The following is a 25,927-nucleotide window of genomic DNA, read 5'->3' on the forward strand; positions in this document are numbered from 1 at the left end:
GCGTCAACAATTTATTTGCTCAGATATTGTACAAACTGTTGGGAGTTACAGGAATTTCTTATTTTAGCTGTTGAATTTTTGCTGACATGTAATTACTTCTTTTTCGTAATTATTTACCATTTCCAGAACGTTTGAGCTTCTATTGGGGCTGTTTTCCCCTCTATAACCTTTATGTGGGTTGGTGGAGGGACCTCTGCATCTATAAAGTTGAGAAACCATGCAGAAAAACATTAGTATGGTAAGGAAGATACATTGATGATCTGATCATGTGCAGAGGTTACTCAAGTGACGTGGACAAAACAGTGGAGTCGTTTTAATAATAATTTGTTTACACCAAAAAGAGATCCTTTTAAAAACATTTTTTTTTGGACATCAAGGTAATTGAGGGCACAGATACTGGTTTGATCTCTCCCCTTGCATTCCATAAAGAATGTGTGTGGCACAGTATGTTGAGAGTTGTTACGCTCTTCACACAATTAGGGTATTCTGAGTGGGGGGAACTTTTACAACTGAAAACAGCTTTTCCAATGATGCTCTTTGTGAAAGTGTAGCACCTTATTACAGCAACGGCTTTAGACGGAGCATATCCCCTATGGACTATACAAATTGCAGCTTGAACATCAAGGCAACATCTTTTGAGTATTATTAGTAACCAAAAAAACTAAGACTAGAGGTAATTTAATATAAGAACCTCTTAATATAAGCAATAAAAAATTAATAGTACCATCATCCTAGAAGTCAATTGGAATAGGGTTAGGACTTGAGGGACCCCAGGGGCCCAAAATCCTCTTGCCCCCTTTTTTTTGTCTGGTATTTTGGGCCCCTGGGGTCCCTCAAGTCCTAAGACTAGAGGTACAAGGATTACCTTTTTCATTCCTTTTTCTGTGAAATATCAACAGATAGTAAACATCGTTATGCAAAACTGACTGATTTTGTATGTGGCTAAACAACTGCATCAGATTCTAAAGATGGCTGCAGGTTTTACAGCTGCAAAGCACCAGCAGTCAGCTTGATTATTTCCCCAAGTAATGTTAACAAAAAGCAGTATACCCATATCTGGCTAGAATTCACTGCTTCATATAAGTTTTCAGTAAAAACGTGTCAGTACTGTAGAGTGTGTTCTAATGCCAAATTTGTGAAGTTGGCAGTTAGAGGAGATGTTTCCTATTAAGAACAACATAAATTGCAACACCCGGTTTATAGTACAGTAAAACCTTGGATTGCAAGCATAATTTGTTCCAGAAACATGCTTGTAACCCAAAGCACTTGTATATCAAAGCTAATTTCCCCATAAGAAATAATGGTAACTCAAATAATTCGTTCCACAACCATTTATTCATAAGTCTTTCAGTTTATAGTCCATATAAAAAGATTATAGCAATGTGATAAGTTGTGTAACCATAAAATGTCCATCCACAAATGGAAGCCTCCACAAGGGTATTGAAAGCAAAATTGGATATACAGTATCTCACAAAAGTGAGTAAACCTCTTACATTTTTGTAAATATTTTTATTATCTTTTTATGTGACAACGCTAAAGAAATAACACTTTGCTACAATGTACAGCTTGTATAACAGTGTAAATCTGCTGTCCCTTCAAAATAACTCAACACAGCCATTATTGTCTAAACCGCTGGCAACAAAAGTGAGTACACCGCTAAGTGAAAATGTCCAAATTGGGCCCAAAGCGTCAATATTTTGTGTGGCCACCATTATTTTCAAGCACTACCGTAACCCTGGGAAAAGGGAGTAGCCGCTCCAGGTGGGAACCCAGATGAATATCCCCCATTGCAGACAACTCAGGTGCATGCAATGCACTTAGCAAAGCAGGAACAAAAATTATTTCTGGACAGCCGCTCTCTGAACAAGTTGTAGCCTTTATTAAAAAAAAGGACAGCACTACAAGTCACAGCAACATAAAATAAAACCCGACTTCTGGCGCGTTTTGCACTAAAACTAGTGGTTAGTCATAGAAGTGGCGGGCCCCCCTACAGTTGCGGAATGCCAGACGCCTGCATACTGGCAGCAGTGTGACGGCTTTATGACCTTCTGACCCAGTCCGCCCCATAAGACTGGTGCTTCACTACACTGAAAGTGTAGCACAAGCCGACAGGGACCATTTTTGTGCCGCCTCCCTGCAAAGTGTCACTCTAGGCCTGTGGCCTTGTCGCCCTAGGTCAAGATGCACCGTAGGGTGGAAACATTGATATATGATTTTTCTATTTTAGATTTGCAGTGCCAACAGCATTTAGCAACCAAGCTTTACATCTCTCCTGTACTCTCTGCATTGGAATAATCTTATTTGGTTAGTGGAATGAACTTTGCGTCTTTATAAAGTGCTAGGAAGATATGTTGTTGTGAGGGCAGTTATATCATGCTTGCTGGATTGATTACCCCCTCCAATGTCTTTCTATGTATATTTTTTGTCTGAGGGGTGGAAGGGTGATGTTTCCTGTACTTTTTTTTTAATAGAATGTTGGTTTCCTTTGTACCTGTAGAAATGAGCTGCTGGAAGTGTGATTGGCTGTTGATTGTAGTAAGACTTGGTTAGTCATGCAGGTGCACCACTTGCAGTAACTAATCACATTGCTGTTTTCTCTGTCACAGTCGGTAACAAAGAAATATTCTTCTGTTGAGTTGGGACTTGTGTGCCATTTCACATTAGTTTTTTTCATTTCTGCTTTAAGCACCAGATAATATTAAACATGCTGCACTTACAATAATATAGGTATAAAAACCAAATCTAATATCCAAAAAGAAAATGTAATCCTTTATATCATATTCTCGATATAAAATTTTGCCCTCATGCTGGAGACTTTCTAATTTTTAGTTTTGTACCATGGAAACGGGTATGTTTTGAATTAAAAGAAAAGTAATGTCTCTCCTGTCTTTTTCTATCATATTCAATTGAACCTGTTGGCCACTTTAACTCCTGCTTCGAGCCAGTGTCACAAAGTTCTTACAATATTTTTTATTATTCTGTGTGTCACACCTATCTTGGTTTAGCTTCTGTTATTATTGACTTCATTTTATTGACATCAAAAAAAGCCTTGCCCCTTATAGTTAGGTCCCAGTCCATTGAAAGCATCTTAAAGCGGGGGTTCACCCTATCGACGGGAAAAAAACATTTTTTTTTTCTTTTACCTTAAAATCAGGCATTGTAGCGCGAGCTACAGTATGCCTGTCCCGTTTTTTTTAGCCCCATACTCACCTTGTAGTCGTCCATCGAAGATACCGGGGAATGGGCGTGCCTATGGAGACGGAGGATGATTGACGGCCGGCTCTGGCGCGTCACGCTTCTCCGGAAATAGCCGAAATAGGCTTGGTCTTCACGACGCATGCGCATAGCCTGTGTGCAGGCGCCGTGAAGAGCCGAGACCTACTCCGGCTGTCTTCGGAGAGAGTGACGTGCCAGGGCCGGCCGTCAATCATCCTCCCTCTCCATAGGCACGCCCATTCCCCGCGGGAGCCGAAATCTACGATGGACGACTACAAGGTGAGTACGGGGTTAAAAAAATCGGGACAGGCATACTGTAGCTCGCGCTACAATGCCTGTCTCGATGGTAAAATGTGTCGGGGGGGGGGGGGGTGAACTACCGCTTTAATGTGCTACAAGAATTCTATTGATGGACAGTGAGTTAGTGGTCAAGGCTTAGCAAAGAATTTGATCCCCATAGTAACAAAGTAAAACCAAGTCAAATTTGTGCACAGTGAGCTTTTGGCTTGGGACATCTGAAAGCCAAAGATTTCGAAAAGGCTGACATGTTCTCTTTAAAGCACTAACTGTTGCTATGTACAGTAAAATATTGAGGCATTCTGACAACAGGCTTAAAGTGGAAGATGAGGCCAACTCTACCTATTCTTGCAAAAATGGTCCCTTCCTCCACCTCATTCCTATCCTACATACGCTGTATACTGTGTACTTACCTAGTTTTAGTCTGGCCTGGTCACATGATCCCACTGCTCTGGCACCCAATGGATGGGCCATAAGATCCTTTGGGTGATTCGCATCAATTGTCTAGTGCTCCTTTACACAGGGAAGCCAGAGCTGCTGAATCACATTACCGGACTCGATTAATAAAATAAGTTCACAGATCTTTCTTATACAGGGTGTAGATGGGTAGGAGAAGGGGGGTGCCCCTTTGAGGGATCATGTCACCCCCGTTCTTTGTGCCTTGCACTGGTTGCCGGTCTACCACCGTAGTCTGTTTAAAGCAGGTTGTATCATGTTCAAAATCATGAGAAACCCTGCTCCGAGTTACCTCTGTTCACGCTTCCACAAACAAGTTCTGGGAAGATCACTTACAGTAGGTGACCGCAAGATTGTGCAAAAAAAAGGCTCTATATCGGCGAGATTGACCCCTGCGAGCCAGCGCTGAGCTCTGTCGCTCATTTTTTTTCCTCCTGAATTCCGCGCCCTTTGGCTTATGACGCTGCATCTGGGGGCAGCGAGCGCGAGAAGTACATGTTTGAAGTGCCAAGTACCAGTGCAATGGGATCGCGCTAAAAATACAATCTCGCAGTCACCTACTATAGATCAAGCAGAAGAGACCTCCTCCACATCTCTGTGCCTAAGAAGACCCGGCGTGGTGGTAGAGCTTTCTCCCACCAGGGTGCCGTGCTGTGGAATAGCCTCCCTGCTGAGCTCCAGGAGGCCCCTAACATCTTGGTCTTTCGCAGGAAACTGAAGACTTGGCTCTTCACACAAGCCTTTCCTGCGTAGCCTCTCTTGTTCATCTCTCATGTTGCTTCCACCTGCTTCTGTCTCCTCCTAGTCCCTGGGTTGTTTTTTTTTCCAGGGACTCCGCCAAGCGCGTCGGGATCCTATGGGGTAAATGACCGCGCTATATCAAGATGCCACTCAACTCAAATCAAAATAAACAGCGGCACAGGCTCACCTCTCTACAGTGGTCACTGGCTAATTATAGGTTTTGCTGACTTCAATAATGGGATTTCCCTACTAGAATTCAAAGCTGTGTGTTGTGAGATTTCTGTGTGGATATACTACCATGGGAGTCTGTGAGAGATCTAAGAATCTGGTCTGATTAATTCAAGCTCATTTAAAATGTTTGTTGATTGATATCTTACAAATCTGGAATAAAAATTAAAATGCAGAAAATAGTTTGAAGCTGCTTAAGGAGGATTAAAGGAGAGTAGCTGTCATTATTAGAGCTTTGACTTACACCTGTGAACTTTACATCATACCCTTTCCCGTCAGATTGAGTAATTTCACTTCAAAATCAAGATCAATTTCTGTTTCAAATGTAATGATCCTTTCAGGCGTGTAGTTTGCTGCTTAAATTTCATGGAAAATAATACACTGTCTGGAGCTGCTGGGTAGATGAAGACATATAAGGAACTTGTGCTGTGCAGTGATATACATCCTGACAGAAAAAAATAATACATCACCCAGGATTTGAACTAGAGGGGATACAGTCAGACCAATAATTCATGTTTAAAATAAGACAGTGGAAGGAAATGAGGTATATTGTGTACCAATGGCAAACAAAAGGCTTTTGTACGCTGACGTTTGTTTCTTTTAGAACTTATCTTTTGCCTATACATGTCAATGAAAATTGATAAGCAGCTTTATGCAGCATATAAGACATACAAATCTCCAAAAGAACTTTGAATGATCTCAGACTGACATTTTTATGTACAGATATCGGCTTGCCCATGATTCTCAAGGTGACATCTGCTCATCTGAGGCCACCTAAGTGTTTTCCCATGTCTTTCTAAAGTAAAAAGCTAGCCAAAGAGTTAGTTAAATAGTGTATTACATTTTTTTACCCGAAACCAATTACAAAGTGCTCTTACGCTGGTATCTGATCCCAGCAAGAATTGCTAAATACCTCCCAACCTTACCCTCCCATGTGTTTTCGAGGTTGCAGAGAACGGGGTACATATGTACATAGATGGTGGACGTGTCCGATCGTGCAGCAAATTTGGGACGAAATCTTTAGAATATTGTCCACTCTACTAAGGAGGCCGGCTAACCCCGATCCAGCTTTTGCCTTGCTAAACCACTGCCCACCTGACCTTAAAAGCCCAATCGAAACTAGCAATATACATCATCATAGCTTCTAAACGGACTATAGCGAGGGCTTGGAAATCCTCATCTCTTTGCTCGATACAGACTAAAAAAAGGGTCACCCAATCTATAATAAGATCCCACAACACCTGAAAATATGACAACCATAGGTGGATCACTTCCTCCCCCCGCGATTTAATCCCAAGCTCATGGAACCTTAAGGTTGGGAGACTAATCTCCTACTATAGTTATTCTCTTGCCCTGCTATGGAACATATGGCCCCTCTCTCTCTTTCCTGTTTCTCTTACACTCTTCTCTCTCTTTTTCTTTCTTTTTCTTTCTTTCTTATCTTTTTCTCCTGGATGTCTTTCACCTTCCCCCCTTCCCCTGTTACCTGAAGATGTGGTCAGGGCCACATGAGGTACTCCTCCGAGACCCTTTTCACAATCATTACTTTTCTTTGTCAATAATTGAATTATAACTGCCTGTGCCACATGCGCCAGATGAGAGTTTATTCTCTCCTACACCTTCTCTACTTATGTTGTAATGTCAACATCTGATTAACGTGTGCGAAGACACCGGCTCATTGTTCTACAAGGTCATTGTTTCTCATGCAATGTTTATCTATCTACCTAGAAATAAAAATATTGAACAAGAAAATTTTTTACCCGACAGTTATGTGATTTCAGATCTGCATAGAGAACATCTCAAGAAGAAAATATAACTTGAGGGAAAGAATAGGTTATAGTAGGTTTTCTTCTATTCGCAGCTTGGTCCATAATCCTCTTTTTAATTCCATTTAATACGATGCCAACAGGACCTAGTGGTTTAGATGACGTATGCTAGTGGATTACATCTTGAAATTACACTGTTGAGTGACATGTTTTCTTATAAGTGTTTATTGACTGCCTGAAATATTCATGTATATATATATTGCAGAAAAACGGCTACATCTTTCCCCGCATATTTCCTAATGGGGAGAATAGATTTCCCAAAGAATGCTCAGATATCCAAAGCATTGATTCTGAAATTCAATCCTGGATATACCTACCTAAATGATATATTTATATTGCAGAAAAAGCTACCTTTTGCTTGTATATTTCCTAATATGGAGCATAGATTTCCCAAAGAATTCTCAGACATCCAGGAGGACATTATATTGGTTTTCCGAAATCCAATTCTATATAAATCTGCTCAAATAATTCATGTTTACGTATCAAAGCTCTGAAAGGGATTAACTCCTTGTATCCTTATAGGTTTTCCTTTTGCATTATGAGCCAGTTCACACAGGGGCGTCTCGGCAAGGCAATCTTAAGACGACTTCAGAGGCGACTCGCCCCGAGTAGTCCCCAAAGTCGTACAAGAACCTTTTTCTAAGTCGGAGGGACTTGAGTCACTCCTATTAGAATGGTTCCATTGAATAGAGCAGAGCGCAACTTGTCAGGCGGCTGAGTAGCCTGACGAGTCGCCCCTGTGTGAACCAGCTCTTAATGTAAACTTTTTTTATTTTTTTACACAATTTGTTTTCGAACACAGAATTGCCATATTAATGAACCCTACTTAAAGCGGGAGTTCACCTGAAAATTTTTTTTTAACATTAGATTGATGCTCATTTTGTCAAGGGGAATCGGGTAGTTGTTTTTAAATCGAAGCAGTACTTACCGTTTTAGAGAGCGATCTTCTCCGCCGCTTCCGGGTATGGGCTGCGGGACTGGGCGTTCCTACTTGATTGACAGGCTTCCGACAGTCGCATACATCGAGTCACGAGTAGCCGAAAGAAGCCGAACGTCGGTGCGGCTCTATACGGCGCCTGCGCACCGACGTTCGGCTACTTTCGTAAAATCGTGACGTGATGTATGCGACTGTCGGAAGCCTGTCAATCAAATAGGAATGCCCAGTCCCGCAGCCCATACCCGGAAGCGGTGGAAAAAAATTGCTCTCTAAAACGGTAAGTACTGCTTCGATTTAAAAAAAACTACCCGATTCCCCTTGACAAAATGAGCATCAATCTAATGTTAAAAATTACGTTTTCGGGTGAACCTCCACTTTAATAAGCAGAAACCTTGACGTAGCTTTTCATATACATAAGAAACCTATAATAGTCATAGGCATGAGTGGTCAGGGAATTTTTTCAGCAAACCAACCAACAGCCCTGAGGACTATAAGTAGGTTCAGTGGTGTTCATAGGAAGGAAAACACCTACTTGTATAGTGAGAATATTGGAGAAAGTTTAGATTAGGTGAATGGTGAGATCCATTATTTAATTTAAATGTTCTTGTCAAATGTATATAGTACATTAAACAAAGCTGCGGTAATATAATTGTTTTTTTCTCTGCATTTTTGTTCAACGCAGTTGGCTTCTGAACTGCACTTTTCCTCGTATTCCCAGTTGTAATGAAGTAGCAGAAGTACAATCTGGTCAGGTAACAGCATGGAGCAGCTTGTGTGCACAGATAATTACAGCAACTTTCAGTAGGGAGCTGTTTAGAGCTGAGCTAGCCTCCCAGGGTGCAGCTTGGTTCCATCTCTGCACCAGATTGTATAGTGCATCTCCACTATGTAAAGCAAGCTGTTTTCCTTCGTAGCTTAGTAAGGGTGGGACAACATTTGCCACATAATTTCTCAATGTGTGCCATGCAGTAATAGAGAAAAATATATACTGTAGGTCATATGGAAGTGTGTTGTATTGTGCAGCCGTTATGCTGTCAGGTCCTGCATTTTATTGACCCTCATGGTGTACTAGGGGTTCATTTACAAATTGCAAATCAGCTGTTCACTTTGCATTGGGATTTGTCCCCAAGCCTAACGAATGATGTAAAGCTCTGATGACTTCCATTATCCAATCATGTGCAAGCAAAAATGCATTTTTTAATTTTTTTTACATGTGATTGAAAAACCTTTGCAAAGTGAAACTTCAACATGTTCACTAAGTCTTGGGAAAATTCCATTACAAAGTGAGTATCCTATTTGCCTTTAGTAGATAAACCCCCTAGACTCTATATACCATCTAAACCATGAATTTGTCCCGCAAGACACTTGGGAACTGGCGAGCCTTAGGCGAATGCGTGGTTCCCTCCGCCCAGTCTATGTCTGGATAATTAAAATCCCCCATTATGACAACACTTCCCATTCTTGCTGCTAATCCAAATTGTGATAGGAGATCCATCTCCCCCTCCTCACCAAGGTTAGGGGGCCTATAGCAAACTCCCATTATTATTTTCCCCTAGCTTCATCCCTTTGGAGCGCTACCCATAAGCATTCCACCTCCTGCCTAGCTCCCTTAGTGATGTCATCTCTCACGTTCACTTGTGCGTTATTCTTGATATGTAGGCATACCCCTCCCCCTATTTTACCCTCTCTATCCCAGCGATAAAGGGCATACCCTTGAATGGTTGCCAGCCAATCATGAGAGCTGAAGGTCTCTGAAATTCCCACAAAATCCAAACCTCTTCATACAAAAGTGTCTCTAGTTCACCCATCTTGTCCGCCAGGCTCCTGGCATTGGTGAACATGCCACGGAGTTTAGAGCGGTCACATACTATCCTCTTTTTGGGTGTTCCAAGATTGCAACTAGGACTTGTTACTATCTGCTGACTATCTCTACCTCTGGGCCGCGTTTCTGAGCGTACAGGCAGCATGTGACATGGCTGCCGCGCTCCTTCATCAAGCTGGTGGATAAGGGGTGTGGAGCTAGATTTATGTTGATATAGGGGGAGGGGCCGGGGCAGGAAATGCAAAGTGATAGGTGGAGCGACAGGACGGGACATAAGATTAATAGTGGGGCAATAGCTTACATGGCCAAAAGGAAATCTGTATATGGCGCTAGAGCGGGACACATACTGGGCATGAAACTGTTACGGGTACCAATGATAGAACTAAACAATAATGAGTCAACTTGCAGCTACACAGCGCCCCAGCGGGACCAGGAATAGACTGATGGATCTGATGACCTGCCTCCATTGTTTGGGATTTTCTATGCCTAATTTGTACCACCAAAATGTGAGTGATCTATATTTATCGGGGTATAGCACGCACACCTAAAGTGGATAGGCATTCCTGTAAAAAAAAAAATTTTAGTACTTACAGTTTTGGTGTCTTGCGCGGCGGCCTCGTCGGGTCCGTCTGCCGCTTCGGGTGTCCTCTTCGTCGGGTCCGGCGTCCTTCTGCGGTGTCCTCCCCGGCCTCGTCGGGTCCGGCGTCCGTCTACGGCTTCTGTGTCCTCTTCGTCGGGTCCGGCGTCCTTCTGCGGTGTCCTCCCCGCTCGATCCCTGCTTTCCCGCGACGAGTTTGAACACTGCGCCGGCATATACCGAGCGCAGTACACTCTGGTATAGTCGGGCAGGCTCGGCTACTCTCGCACTCACGTCCTAGACGTCCTGTACGTCCAGGACGTGAGCGCGAGAGGAGCAGAGCCTGCCCGACTATACCAGAGTGTACTGCGCTCGGTATATGCCGGCGCAGTGTTCAAACTCGGCGCGGGTATCGGCGCATATATCGCACCCACGATTTTGCCCTGATTTTCAAAACTATGTTACACGTGGGAGCAGGACGGTTTCCATATTATTACGCCTGAATCTGCTGTTCTCCTTCTCCTTTCAACTCTACCTTTCACCACAAGTTTACTGTTTTAACCCCGGCCTTTGTAATAAAGAGCACGGCAAAAGACACCTGTTGTGGACATTCCGTTACTATTGCTATATGCACCATACACCCCTAAGATGGTGGATGCCACCCAGAACAAACCAGCAGCTCTTTCAGGTGTGGTGCTACATTTATAAGGCAGGTCTGATTTATAGCCACAGGCTAGCACTGATGCATTTTATAGGAAAACAGGCTTTTATGACCCCAGAGCACACTTGTGTATTCACAAAGGGCTCCAGAACAGTAGTACCATCTGACAGTTCTCTTTATAATTATATATCCATCGTTGTATATAAAATTGCTTTCCCCATCTCTTGTTATGTAAACCTGTATGATCTAGAAAAGCTTCAAACAGCAGGTCTCTGTTTGCAAAGTAAAAAGAAGAAATATAACCGGCACCTTTTCTAGAAAGCAGCAGGGAGCTTTCTGAAATGACACGATAATTAGGAGACAATTAGGCAATGGGCCCTTTCAGATCAATTCAAATTAATCCTCTTAAATGCTTCTTTTCTGATCTCCTGCCAACATAAAGCCTCTCACCAGCTCTCTTCTCCGGTAATCCTTTGTCACCCAGCCAGTCCCCCTCCTTTTATGTAATCCGCTCTCCTGTATTAGTATTGCACTTGTTCCGTTGTGTTGTACACGTCTACACTCATATCATGGTCAGCATTTTCTCTGCACTGTCATACTTTCACACCTAGGCCCAACGCTGTATCCTGGCCTAGGCCAACAAGGCCCAGGCCTAGGGCAGCACTTTGCAGGAGGACAGCACGGAAAGAGTCCCCGCTGGCTTGTGCTACACTGTTATCGTTCCTGACAGAGCGAGAATCGGGATCTGTGTGTATAAACACACAGATCCCTGTTCTTTCAGGGGCGAAATGACTGATTGTGTGTTCATACAAAGTATGAACAGCAATCTGTCATTTACCCTAGTAAGTCCCATCCCACCTTCAGTTAGAACACAGAGAGGGAACACAGTTAACCCCTTGATCATCCCCTACTGTTAACCCCTTCCCTGCCAGTGAAATTTTTACAGTAATCGGTGCATTTTTATAGCACTGATCGCTGTATAAATGACAGTGGTCCCAAAAAAGTGTCGAAAGTGTCCGATCTGTCCGCCATAACGTCGCAGTCGCCATTACTAGTAAGAAAATAAAATAATAAAAATGCCATAATACTACCCCCTATTTTGTAGTCGCTATAACTTTTGCGCAAACAAATCAATATACAGTATGCTTATTGCAATTTTTTTGCCAAAAATATGTAGATTACGTATCGGCCTAAACTGAGAAAAAAAATGTAGAAGAATACGTATCGGCCTAAACTGAAAAAAAAAAAGTTTTTGGGGAATATATAATATTATTATTATTATTATTATTATTATTATTATTATATATTATCTCCATCTCTCTCCTTCTCTCTCTCTCTCTCTCTCTCTCTCTCTCTCTCTCTTTCTATGTATGTGTATGTGATATATATATATTTTTTTCTCTCTCTCTCTCTCTCTCTCTCTCTCTCTCTCTCTCTCTCTCTCTCTCTCTCTCTCTCTCTCTCTATGAACACTTTAATTAATTAAAAAAAAAACTAAAGATTAAAATTAGCCCAATTTTTTGGTATAATGTGAAAGATAAAGTTATGCCGCGAGAATAGTTAGTGAATTGTGATCTTTATTCAAAGCCAAAAAATTGCGATTCTCATTTTAGCCAGAATCGTGCAGCTCTACTGGGTATTTGCCGTATTTGCGTGGGCACGGCATCCCATTTAAATAAATGGGCTGCCATGCCTGCCTTTCCGCAAAATAAAGATGCATGCACCTTTTCAAAAACATGGCTGTGAGGAAATCGCATGTTCATTTTGACCATGCGACTTTCCTGTGGTTCCCACACCAGCGAATGTGCTGCAGGCTGAGGTGCGTGCCCTTTCAGAATGAATGGCAGCCCACGCGTCTCCTAAGAGTAGCGCGTTGCAGTGGTTGCGGGAATCTCTGCGATATGCGCTGCCACATGCATAGGGTGTGAACCTAGTATAATTGTTCGGCTTTTTCCATCTTGTCTTTTTTTTGGTAACAAAAATAGATATGAGTGATTTTCATGTCTTCTGTATGATATTGTGCTGCCACTTTAGATTTTTAGCAGCATTAGATCACAATGTGGTGCTGCATCCTGTTATAATTTAGAACCCCGTTTTGTGTGTATTAAATCTGTTGCTGGTTCCCTACTGTCAAACACCGGGGAATATAACAAAGTAATATCTCACTGAGCTGCAGCTGAAAGCTTAAAGATCGTGAATTTATAGAAACTAAAATCCCATGCTTGGCAATAAAACTGTATACAGCATTACCAACCATGCTTTGAAAAAAAAAGAAGAAAAACCTAGTAGCTGATCCTGATCTGGAAGTAGGTAAATCCTTGCAAATCTACATAATCAAATAGACAGCTAAAGCACAAATTATAACAAGGAATTCTAATGTACCCGAGAGGCCATTGCAGGTAGCAATTGGGATCCCAGTTTATTGCAACATCAGTTTTTCTTTTTTTTTATTATTTAACCACTTGCTTACTGGGCACATATACCCCCTTCCTGCCCAGGCGAAATTTCAGCTTCCGGCACTGCGTCGCTTAAACTGACAATTGCACGGTCGTGCGACGTGGCTTCCAAACAAAATTGACGTCCTTTTTTCCCCACAAATAGAGTTTTCTTTTGGTGGTATTTGATAACCTCTGCGGTTTTTATTTTTTGCGCTATAAACAAAAAAACACGTCAATTTTGAAAAACAAACAAGTGAATTTTTTACTTTTTGCTATAATAAATATCCATTTTTCTTTTTTTAACTATTTTTTTTTCTCAGTTTAGGCCGATACATATTCTTCTACATATTCTTTTACATATTTTTGGTAAAAAAAAACAAAACAGAAACGCAATAACCGTATAGTGACTGGTTTGCGCAATAGCTACAAAATAGGGGACATAATTATGATTTTTTTTTTTTTTTTTTTACTAGTAATGGATGCAATCTGCGATTTTTTTTTATTGGGACTGCGACATTATGGCGGACACATCGGACACGTTTGACACATTTTTGGGACCATTCACATTTATACAGCGATCAGTGCTATAAAAATGCACTGATTACTGTATAAATGTGACTGGCAGGTAAGGGGTTAACCCTAGGGGGTGAGGAAGGGGTTAAATGTGTACCCTGCATAGCGTTTCTAACTGTGGGGGGAGGGGACTGACTGGGGGAGGAGACCGATCTGTGTCCTATGTACAAGGGACACAGCATCGGTCTCCTCTCCCTGACAGGACATGGATCTCTGTGTTTACACACAGAGATCCACGGTCCTGCTCAGTTACTGGGCAATCGCGGGTGCCCGGCGGCAATCGCGGCCGCCGGGCATGCGCATCGTGTTCCCAGTAACGCGGCGGGTGCGCCCACGCGGCAGGTGGAGCATGCGCCCCCTAGTGTCTGTGAAAGACTAGGACGTCATATGACGTCCTGTCAGAACAATAGAGCTATCATGCCGCCGTCAATTGACAGCGGCCGGTAGTATAGTGGTTAAAGTTTTATTGCGTACAACAGCAAAACATCCAGCAATCCAGATACATGGCATACAGGAAGAACAGGCTCAATAAACAAAATCTGTACAGAGGTAAACTGGATCAGGTATACATAGCTCCCAACTGTCCCTGATTTCGAGGGGCTGTCCCTGATTTGGAACAAAGTCCCACTTTCCCCCTCATTTGTCCCTCATTTTGGTCTGATCTATATAGTTGTACATAAAATGCACTTTTTATCTTTCAAAAAGTGTTTCCCAGTGCTAAATCTTTCATCCAAATATACACCAATATTTGGTGTAAGCACCAATATAAAGGAATAGTAGTGGGTAAATAAAGCACTTGTGAAATAACCATTTTTTGGTTATTTCTCCTTTAACCACTTCAGGCCCGGAAGAATTTACCCCCTTCTTGACCAGAGCACGTTTTGCGATTCGGCACCGCCTCACTTTAACTGAAAATTGCGCACTTGTGCGACGTGGCACCCAAACAAAATTGATGTCCTTTGTTTCGCACATATAGAGATTTATTTTGGTGGTGATTGATCACCTCTGCGACTTTTATTTTTTGCGCTATAAACAAAAGAAGAGCGACAATTTTGAAAAACAAAAAGTGAATTTTCTACTTTTTGCTATAATAAATATCTCCAAAAAATATATAAATAAAAAAGTTTTCCTCAGTTTAGGCCGATATGTATTTTTCTACATATTTTTGGTAAAAAAAACATAAACGTATATTGATTGGTTTGCACAAATGTTATAGCGTCTACAAAATAGAGGATAGTTTTAAAGCATTTTCATTATTCGTTTTTTTTTTTTTCGTGACTGCAAGATTATGGTGGACACATTGGACACTTTTGGATTTTTTTGGGGCTTATTGTCATTTATACAGCGATCAGTGCTATAAAAATGCACTGATTACTGTGTAAATGACACTGGCAGGGAAGGGGTTAACTACTAGGGGGCGAGGAAGGGGTGTAAGTGTGTCCTAGGAAGTGATTCTAACTGTGGGGGGGCTGGACTATGAGTAACATGACAGTGATCACTGCTCCCAATGACACTGAGCAGTAGATCACTGTCCGTAGGACTTTTATCCGAAGGGCGTTGGCCAGGAACTTGTCTGACTGACATACAAACGGCAAAGAATTGTCGGCCAACAAAACTACGTGTTTTTTCAGCTCTTTAGCGCCACCCTTTGGGCAACTTCTGCTAATGTTGTGTTATGGTTAGTTAGCATTGCTTCTGAGCATGCGTGTGTGTTTTTTTGTCCGAAGGACTTGTGTACACACTATTGGATAATCCGACAACCAGTGCTGGGCAAGGTAATGTAGAGACCAGGGCGGACATGCCAAACTGTGCCCCCCCTTTCCCAAGATGTAAGAGCATTATGTGTCAGCAAAAAATCCCCCCCCCCCCTCAAAAAACAATTGTGCACTAAACTGCATACTTGTCCTTCCAGTACAAATCCGCCCCCCCCCCTGCTGAAATCCCCCTCCTGGCACAATTCTTTGCCACCAAATTCCTCCAGCTCAAATCCTCTCTCTCCTCATATGCCCCCAGCACAAATTCCCCCTTGCCCCCCCAAAAAAACATTTCCCTCCAAGCACAAATCTTCTACCTCTCAAATTTCCTCCTCAAGCACAAATCCTCTACCCCCACTCCAAATTCCACTCCCCTTTAGTACAAATCCTCCCTCTAATTTTCTGCTCCTAGCACAAATACCCCCTATCATCTCTACTAGCATATATCCCCCCCCAAAAAAAACGTCCCCTCTTAGCAAACCCCCCCCATCATATTACCTTTTCCAGCACAAATCCCCCCTGTTGGCACAAAACCTCTTTCTCCAACCCCCCTCTCAACACAACTCTTCCAAATCACCACTCCTAGACCACCTACCAACATTTCCCCTCCTATAACAATTCTTACCCCCTCCCTCCCTCAAATTGCCTCTCCCAACACAAATTCCCTTCACCCAATCTCCTTGTAGTGCCCCCCACCCAACCTTAAATAAAACTGCGGTGCCCAGGGCATTCTTCCCTCCTGCCCACCCCTTGTCCTGGCCCTGCCGACAACACACATTTGTTGTCGGAAAATCCAACAACTGTCCGATGGAGCATACACACCGTCAGATTTTCCGACAACAGCCTGTCATCATAAAATTTTCTTCGGAAAATCCGATATTGTGTATGAGGCTTAATCCTTCCTTATAGCCAGATTCAGAAAGACTGGCTTGACTTTGAGGCGCCGTAGCATATCGCATATACGCTACGCCGCCGTAAGTCAGAGAGGCAAGTGCTGTATTCACAAAGCTCTTGCCTCCTAAGTTACAGCGGCGTAGCGTAAATGGGCCGGCGTAAGCGCGCCTAATTCAAATGAGGAACAGGGGGGCGTGTTTTATGTTAATGACTGGTGACCCGACGTGATTGACGTTGTTAACGAACGGCGCATGCGCCGTCCGTGGACATATCCCAGTGTGCATTGCTCCAAAGTACGCCGCAAGGACGTATTGGTTTCGACGTGAACGTAAATTACGTCCAGCCCCATTCACGGACGACTTACGCAAACGACGTAAAAATTTCAAAATTTGCCGCGGGAACGACGTCCATACTTAACATTGGCTAGGCCAGCTTTTTGTTCGACTAACTTTACGCCGGAAAAAGCCTTACGTAAACGACGTAAAAAAAATGCGCCGGGCTCATGTACATTTCTGAATCGGCGTATCTAGCTCATTTGCATATTCTACGCTGAAATCGGCGGAAGCGACACCTAGCGGCCAGCGTAAATATGCACCCTAAGATACGACGGCGTAGGAGACTTACGCCGCTCGTATCTTAGCCTAATTTAAGCGTATCTGGTTTCCAAAATACGCTTAAATTTACGACGGCGTAGATTCAGAGTTACGACGGCGTATCTATTGATACGCCGCCGTAACTCTCTCTGAATCTAGCTATTAGTGTAGACTGTGCATAGTGTTCAGATAAAGAAAACGCACCCTAGTGATGTGAAACTTTTCGGTAATATTCAAATTTTGATTAATGTTGTATGAGAAAAGCATGACCATTTTTCTGGGCTCTTCAAGGTCTTAAAATATACATTATTTAATTGGAATTTCAGAAGCAAGCATTGCCAAGTGGCAGCAGGAGATGAAGCTACTTCTAACTTAGCTTCTGAAATACTTTTTGAAAGGAAATTGTACTCTATAAATACGTTAAGCTTAATTAACTTTAAAAATCAATAATGATAAATTGTTCACTTACCCTGGTCTTATTTTGGCAATTTCCTAATCAACACCAGAGGATTTCAACAGCATGCATGCATGGATGGCGACAAGAGAGATTAAATATGATGTTTACTAAAATAATTACTCATTTTAATTTAAAAACAGATTTATGCCTCGTGCATACAGTGCTATTTACTTCATTATTTCTGCTTCCATTCACAGCAGTGCATTTTGTCTGCAGTGATCTCCTAAAAGACATTTGGGGCGGATGTTCAGCATTAATGGGAATATTGCATTTTATTATTATTTTTGTAACTTTATCATTTTTTTTACTGGTATAAAGTTATGGCTATGAAATTAAAACCTTTACTAATCGTATATTATCACATTTTCCTTTCCTATTTAGACTGGAACTATGGCCTTCTATTACACACACACAAAAAAAAAGTGCATCTGCACTTAGTTTTCTTATTACCCTGCAAAATGGTATAAATATATGTTGAGCTGTCTAGTAAACTCCACCCAATGCAGCTTCCTGTGCTGGTGTGGCAAGCTGCGGCACTGCTACTCAATGCAATGCAGAGCTGCCACTCCTCATGTAGGCTGTGCCTGTGTGCAATACAGTGGGAGTGTATCAGCCTTGTCAATGCAGAGTCACATACCTGTCTTGTAAATCAGCACCTGATCACACTTAGTCCTACCTACTGCTTTTTGGATTAACTACTTAGGGGCAGATCCTCAAAGATCTGCACCGACGCAGCGTATCTGAGATACGCTACGCCGCCGTAACTTACCTGGCTTTGGCTTGAACCCAGAAAGAATTTGCGCCGTAAGTTACGGCGGCGTAGTGTATTTCTCGCGGCGTAAGGGCGCGGAATTCAAATGCGGCGAGTAGGGGGCGTGTTTCATTTAAATGAAGCGCGTCCCCGCGCCGAACGAACTGCGCATGCCCCGTCCGTCAAAACTACCAGGGTGCATTGCTCCAAATGACGTCGCAAGGACGTCATTGTTTTCGTCGTGAACGTAAATGGCGTCCAGCCCCATTCACGGACGACTTACGCAAACGACGTAAAATTTTCAAAATTATACGCGGGAACGACGGCCATACTTAACATTGAGTACGCCACCAGATAGCAGCTTTAACTATACGTCGGAAAAAGCCGAACGGAAACGACGTAAAAGAATGCGACGGCCGCTCGTACGTTCGTGGATTGTCGGAAAAAGCTAATTTGCATACTCAACGCGGATTACGACGTGAACGCCACCCAGCGGGCGCCAGAAAATTGCATCTTAGATCCGACGGCCTGTCGGATCTAACACAGATGCCGTCGTATCTTGTTTAGTGGATACCAAAACAAAGATACGACGCGCAAAATTTGAAATTACGCGGCGTATCAACAGATACGCCGGCGTAATTTCTTCGAGGTTCTGCCCCTTAAAGCGTAACTCCACTTTTGTTACGAAAAAAGCATTCCCCCCCTGGGTGATCTATGTACAATGCAAGGATTATAACAAACTTTGTTTCAGATTCCTACCTTTTTGTTATTCTTAAGAAATCAATGTGTGTTTGTCTGTGCCTCTGGGCTTAGTGGGTGTAATTGGAGTGGTTTCATAATTAACTGTTAGGTGTGTCAGCTGCAGAGCACTAATGAGGAAATCTGCTGGGCCTGAATCCCTTTTAGATGTGTTCCTATTGGAAATATCTCACCAAAAATGAAATTTTTGTTGCAGGGGATGCCTGAAATCTGACTTAGCCCCCTTTCACACTTACACGTATGGTCCCACGATTTTGGACTGCAAAATCGCATGACAAGTCATTCTCCATGATTTTCAATGACTTCCATTCATATTGGCACGACTTTAAGTGGTGCCAACTTCAAAGTAGTCCCTGCACTACTTTAGTCCAACTTCCATGCGAGTTGATGTCCATAGACCTCAATGTTAAACCCTCAAGTAGCATGCAAATCGTACCTGAATAATATAGACACGATTTCAGTACGACTTTGTAAGCACAAGCTGTAAGCACAAGCAGCTATTTGACCCTTGTCCCACCCAATTCTTTCAACATAGTAGCCCCTCCCAAGCACATTTTTCTAGCGCACATTCACTTCCTGGTTATTGCCTCGGGAACAATGTGCTCCAAACAGCCCAAAAAAAGAGATGTCCTTGTCCTCCGCTTCTCCTCCTCTTCTTCCTCATGCACTGCTACTGCTGCAGCAGCAATGACAACTGCTGTGGCAATATATTGAGTAGCAAACATTTTCTGTCACAACACACCACACCACAACAACCAGGAAGCAAACAGGAACTGGAAACAACTATGGCAGGAAAAGGAATTGCCTCACACCGTGTATGTTTTCAAGGTTGTGGCAAAAGTAGTACTGATCCAAAATCACAGCCCGAAAATATCGGCAAAGTCGCACGACTTTGAAGTTGTACAAGTGTGAAAGGGGCCTAAGGCAGACTTCGGGGAAAATTGGTGAGCCAATCACACAAGCAGGAAATGATGTTTCTGGGGAGTGGCCAGTACACATTCTGTGTACAGAACAGCTTCATGTAGCCATGTTGCATTTATAAAAAAACTACAGCGGCTGTAGATTGAAAAGGAAAGGTCATTTTTAATAACATTCAATTACAACATGACTTGTATCGCAATTGTATATGCTATATTATTTTTTTCTTTATTTCCTTTTTTTTTCCCTCACGAAAATGGAGTTGCCCTTTAAGGACCGGAAGATTTTCACTCTTAATGAGCAGGCCATTGTTTGCGATACGGCACTGCGCCACTTTAGTTGACAATTGCGTGGTCATGCGACGCTGTACCGAAGCAAATTGACGTCCCTTTTTCCCACAAATAGAGATTCCTTTTGGTGGTAATTTTTTTTTTTTTTTATTGCACTATAAACAAAAAAAGAGCGACAATTTTGAAAAAACACAAATTAAATTTTTGCTATAATAAATATCCCCAAAAAATAAACACATTTCTTCATCAGTTTAGGCAAATATGTATTCTTCTGCCTATTTTTGGCAAAAAAAATCACAATAAGTGTATATTAATTTTTTTGCACAAAAGTTCAAGCGTCTACAAAATAGGGGATCTATTTAATCGCATATTTTTTTTACTAGTAATGGCGGTTATCGGAAATTTTAGGCGGGACTGCGACATTGTAGCAGGCAGATCGGACACTTTTGACACTTTTTTGTAGGTAGTAACATTTATACAGTGATCAGAGCTAAAAATAGCCATTGATTACTGTATAAATGTCAGTGGCAATGGAAGGGGTTAACACTCTGGGGCAATCAAGGCAATTTGGAAATACGAAATTTCGAAAACCCAAAAATTCGAAAATCTGAAATAATAACTAATAATAACTTAACTATTACTAAATATTAAATATTCATTAACTACTTAACCCCCGGACCATATTGCTGCCCAAAGACCAGAGTACTTTTTGCGATTTGGGACTGCGTCGCTTTAACAGACAATTGCACGGTCGTGCGACGTGGCTCCCAAACAAAATTGGCGTCCTTTTTTTCCCACAAATAGAGCTTTCTTTTGGTGGTATTTGATCACCTCTGCGTTTTTTATTTTTTGCGCTATAAACAAAAATAGAGCGACAATTTTGAAAAAAAATAATATTTTTTACTTTTTGCTGTAATAAATATCCCCCAAAAATATATAAAAAAACATTTTTTTTCCTCAGTTTAGGCCGATACGTATTCTTCTACATATTTTTCGTAAAAAAAAAATCGCAATAAGCGTTTATTGATTGGTTTGCGCAAAAGTTATAGCGTTTACAAAATAGGGGGTATTTTTATGTCATTTTTATTAATATATATTTTTTACTAGTAATGACGGCGATCAGCGATTTTTTTTCGGTATTGCGACATTATGGCGGACACTTCGGACACTTTTGACACATTTTTGGGACCATTGGCATTTTTATAGCGATCAGTGCTATAAAAATGCATTGGATTACTATAAAAATGCCACTGGCAGTGAAGGGGTTAACACTAGGGGGCGGGGAATGGGTTAAGTATGTCCCTGGGTGTGTTCTTACTGTGGGGGGGGGGGGGGTGGCCTCACTAGGGGAAACACTGATCTTCTGTTCATACATTGTTTGAACAGAAGATCAGCGTTTCCCCCGCTGACAGGACCGGGAGCTGTGTGTTTACACACACAGCTCCCGGTCCCCGCTCTGTACCGAGCGATCGCGTGTGCCCGGCGGCGATCGCGCCCGCAGGGCACACGCACGGGAGTCGGGGACGAGCGGGGGGCGCGCGCCCCTAGTGGCGGCTGAGAGAGAGGACGTTAAACTACGTGCTCTTGCCCAGCCCAACCGACCTGCCGACGTAGAACGGCGGTGCGCGGTCGGCTAGTGGTTAATTCGTAAATTTGAAAATCCAAAAATAAGGACGGAAATCCCCAAATTCTAAAGAATAACTAACTAATAATAACCAACCATTAAATTATAGGTATTGGCATTTCCTTTCAAATTTGGCTGTTTGTGAACGCAACGAATACGAATTTATCCAAAATTACGAGTTATCCGAAATAACGAATGCCACATGTAAACAAATGTAACTATTTTAATAATAAAAAATAACAATAATAAAAACTTTTTATTATTATTATGTATTATTCGATCTGTTCCATTTGTTTAGATGCGGCATTCGTTATGTTAGATAATTTGTAACTTCGGATAAATTTGTTTTTGTTACGTTCACCAACAGTCAAATTGGAAATGAAATGCCAATACCTATAATTTAAGGCTCCATGCACACTGGACGTTAAAATAATGTTCTAAAAAACGGTAGTAGCTTTGCAGCGAGTCTTTCAATGTTTTTTTAACCGTTTTTGCAATAGCGTTTTTTAGTGTTTTTCCAAGTTAGCGTTTTTTAGCGGGTTTTTTCCAATGGATCAAAAACGTAAAAAAAATGCCGGTGAGCCATGTTTTTGACCGTTTTTTCAATGTTTATGAGCGTTTGACGTTTTTTGTGGTCAGAAAAACAACTGTTGAACGCAATTTTAGGGCGTTCAGAAAACAGCTGATAAACGTCCAAAAATGTACACGTGTGCATGAACACACACATAGAGGGGACATAACATAGAGGGTAGTTTATGGGCTGTTAAAAAATGCCTAGACTCCCAAAAACTGCCGTTTATGAGCTTCAGTGTGCATGGAGACTAATAATTAGTTATTCTTTTGAATTTTGGGATTTTCTTCCTTATTTGGATTTTTAAATTTACGAATTAACTTATGACCTAAAAAAAATGAATGAAATGAAAACAAACACATTTTTCAGGAGTGCACATGTCTAGAGGACACCACTGGATGCCTGGACAGGTATGTGCCCTAATAGAAAAAGTCAGCAGCTGCAGTATTTGTAGGAGGGGGGAGCGGAACTCCACTTTAATGAAATCTAGGATGCTTATTATTTAAAAGTTACCGTTTACACTCGAGTATAAGCCGACCTGAGTATAAGCGGAGGCCCTAATTTTACCACAAAAAAATGGGAAAATATATTGACTCGAGTATAAGCCTAGGGTGAGAATGCAGCAGCTACTGTAAGCGGAAAAGAGGGTCAACAATGCCCATTTGCAGCCTCACTGTGTCCATTTGCACGCCTCACTGTGCCCATTTGCAACCCCACTGTGCCCATTCTCACTGTGCCCATTGCAGCCTTACTGTGCCCATTGCAGCCTTACTGTGCCCATTCTCACTGTGCCCATTGCAGCCTTACTGTGCTCATTCTCACTGTGCCCATTGTAGCCTTACTGTGCCCATTCTCACTGTGCCTATTGTAGCCATACTGTGCCCATTCTCACTGTGCCCATTGTAGCCTTACTGTGCCCATTGCAGCCTCAGTGTACCTGTATTCTTGACAGGCTGCGGGCATCCATTTTTCAAAAGTCGTGGCTTCCTCCTGGTCCGCTACTGCCTATCACGGAGGTCCTCTCATCCTCGGACTCAGTTTCCCAGCAGTTCAGTGTTTTCCGCCAATCACGGACCTTCTTTCATCCTTGGACGAGAGGACGTCCATGATAGGCAGAACACTGAACACAGTGTCTGCTGGGAAAGTCCGAGCATGAGAGGACCTCCGTGATAGGCGGTAGCGGAACACAGTGTCAAACGCCTATCTGGCAACGGGACCAGGAGGAAGCCGCAACTTTTGAAAAATGGACGCCCGCAGTCCTTCGGGTACACTGACTCGAGTATAAGCCGAGGGGGGCTATTTTCAGCCATAAAAAAAGGGCTGAAAAACTCGGCTTATACTCGAGTATATATGGTATTTATGAGAAGCTGACTTAACCTGTAGTTAGTTGTGAGAACAACTAGGCAAATTACAAAATGTAATTTAACCAAATCTAGTTTAATTCAGCAATACTGCATGCTACCAAATTCTGCACAGCTGTAAGAAGTTATTTTATTGTCTGCATTTAAACATAATGAGGTGTGGGCGTAACCTTAGATATTTAACTGGTGGTTTTACTTCTCTTTTGTTTCGTTTCTCTTTTATCTAGTAGGTCGATCTCTTCACTGTTCTAACTGACCTAGATTTTGCATGCACTGTTCTGTCTGTAGGTAACATACAAATTTAGACAACCCAGAGTGATCTGCCCTTTTTATATGCTGACCTTGTTCTGATTGTCTGTATATATTTATTTATTTTTACATTATAAATGGGACTTTGTCAGCCAGTGTTGACTGCTGTCTTTGTCTGCCAATTTCCCTATACCGTATCACAGTTTGTTATGCTTTTTGTAAGGAAGTCCAAATATAAAATCTAAACCTGAACATGGCAGTATCTGCTGAATTCACATATTATAAATGTTTTTTTTTTCTGTAGAGGATTATGTACAGCTTTGCTTTCTGTAAACTGGGTACTTACATATTTGCAGCGGAGTCTAGAAAACTTGGGATTCTTCTTTGCTGAAAGTGCAACCATAACCGTATTCCAGCGGACACCGTTCCACTGGAATAATCCCCCCTAAGGGTCCCACCCCACCGATGAGCCCACCACCATTTCCATCACATCTGTAACTGCCACCATCAAAGACCAACGAACACCGCCAACCACACTGCCACAGCTGTCATGACGAACTTAGCCTTCAGACCTGAAATAAAAGAAAACACACAAACGACACCAAAACACACAACAAACAGGGAGGGTGGGTGGGAAAAACCTGCCTACTTGGTCGTTCCTTCCTGCACTTTCCTCCCGAGTCCACGCCTCCCCCTTTTATAATACTCCTCCCCTCTCCGCACACCATTCCTTTTTCCTTCCACCAACCAGCTTCCTTCCATTTCTTAACCCTTACTTGCCCTACCTCCACCCAGTCATGCCCGGCCCTACGCTATTTTGCTTTGCTGCCTTTTCCACTCCGGGCCTCACTTTTTACTTTGCACCTGTTTAGTAAGCTACAAGTTGCTCCCTGTCTGATTGGCTAATTGCCTGTTCTGTTAAGCCTTTAAAGACATAGAAGATGGTGTTCTATTGTAGAGTCCCAGGGTCTTCTTTTATATAAAATTCACGACTAGGAAAATGCAATAATGTTATTGCATTAATTCAGTGGCGGCCCGTCCATAGAGGGCGCCCGGGCGCCGCCCCCCCTCCCCCAGTCAGTAAAAGAAAAAAAAATTATAAAAAAAAAAAAAAAAAAAAAGTTTTTTTTTTTTTTTTTAAACATGTCCCTTTAAGAAAAAAACGAAAAAAAAATATGGTCCTTATGTGCACCGTGCCCGGCGCCGGGCGCCGGGCACAGTAAAGTGCGGTAGCGCCACGTCTGTGCAATCACAAGATTGCAGGCGAGGCGCTACATTGGAAGGCAAAAAATGCCTTTGTGGCGTTCTCCATCGCGCCACAATTTTCGGCGCGATGGACTTTATTATTATGGCCGAGCGGGTGCACGCGCTATTGATCCAAGTCCGACGTCACTCGAGGTACAGGAAGTGACGTCGGCACACTCTGCAGCTCAGCGCCCGTGTGGTCCCGACTCCCGGGACATTAAGGTATGCAGCAGCATCCCCCTCCACCTCTTAACTTTACTCCCCCCTCGGGACTAATTACATTACTGAGTCCCGAAAAAGTAGCTGCCAGTGCCACGATCCCCCTGCCCCCCCCCGTCCTCGTTATTGCCTGTTTGTTTCTCAGTACATTCCTCTCTGCTCCTCTGCTCACTAATCCTATATGCTGCGGAAATAGCGTCCATCACCCCCCTCACCCCCCCCCCCGCTTATTAACTAAATGTCTTTTACAGTAAAAGACATTTAGTTAATAAGCGGGGGGGTGAGGGGGGTGACGGACGCTATTTCCGCAGCATATAGGATTAGTGAGCAGAGGAGCAGAGAGGAATGTACTGAGAAACAAACAGGCAATAACGAGGAGGAGAAGCAGAGGGGAATGTACATGTTACATGCTCCTCTGCTCATTAATCGTATGTGCTGCCGAAATAGCATCCGTCACCCCCCCCCCCCTT

At 42.6% G+C, this 25,927-nt stretch overlaps 1 protein-coding gene across 1 annotated transcript in view; it reads left to right on the forward strand.

Annotated features, from left to right (window-relative positions):
• Positions 1-25,927, forward strand: part of LOC120918629 (acid-sensing ion channel 2) — a 735,690-nt gene that overhangs the window by 230,737 nt on the left and 479,026 nt on the right. The window lies entirely within an intron of this gene.

The sequence above is a fragment of the Rana temporaria genome, chromosome 12 (genome assembly GCF_905171775.1).
Source record: "Rana temporaria chromosome 12, aRanTem1.1, whole genome shotgun sequence".
NCBI lineage: Eukaryota > Metazoa > Chordata > Amphibia > Anura > Ranidae > Rana > Rana temporaria.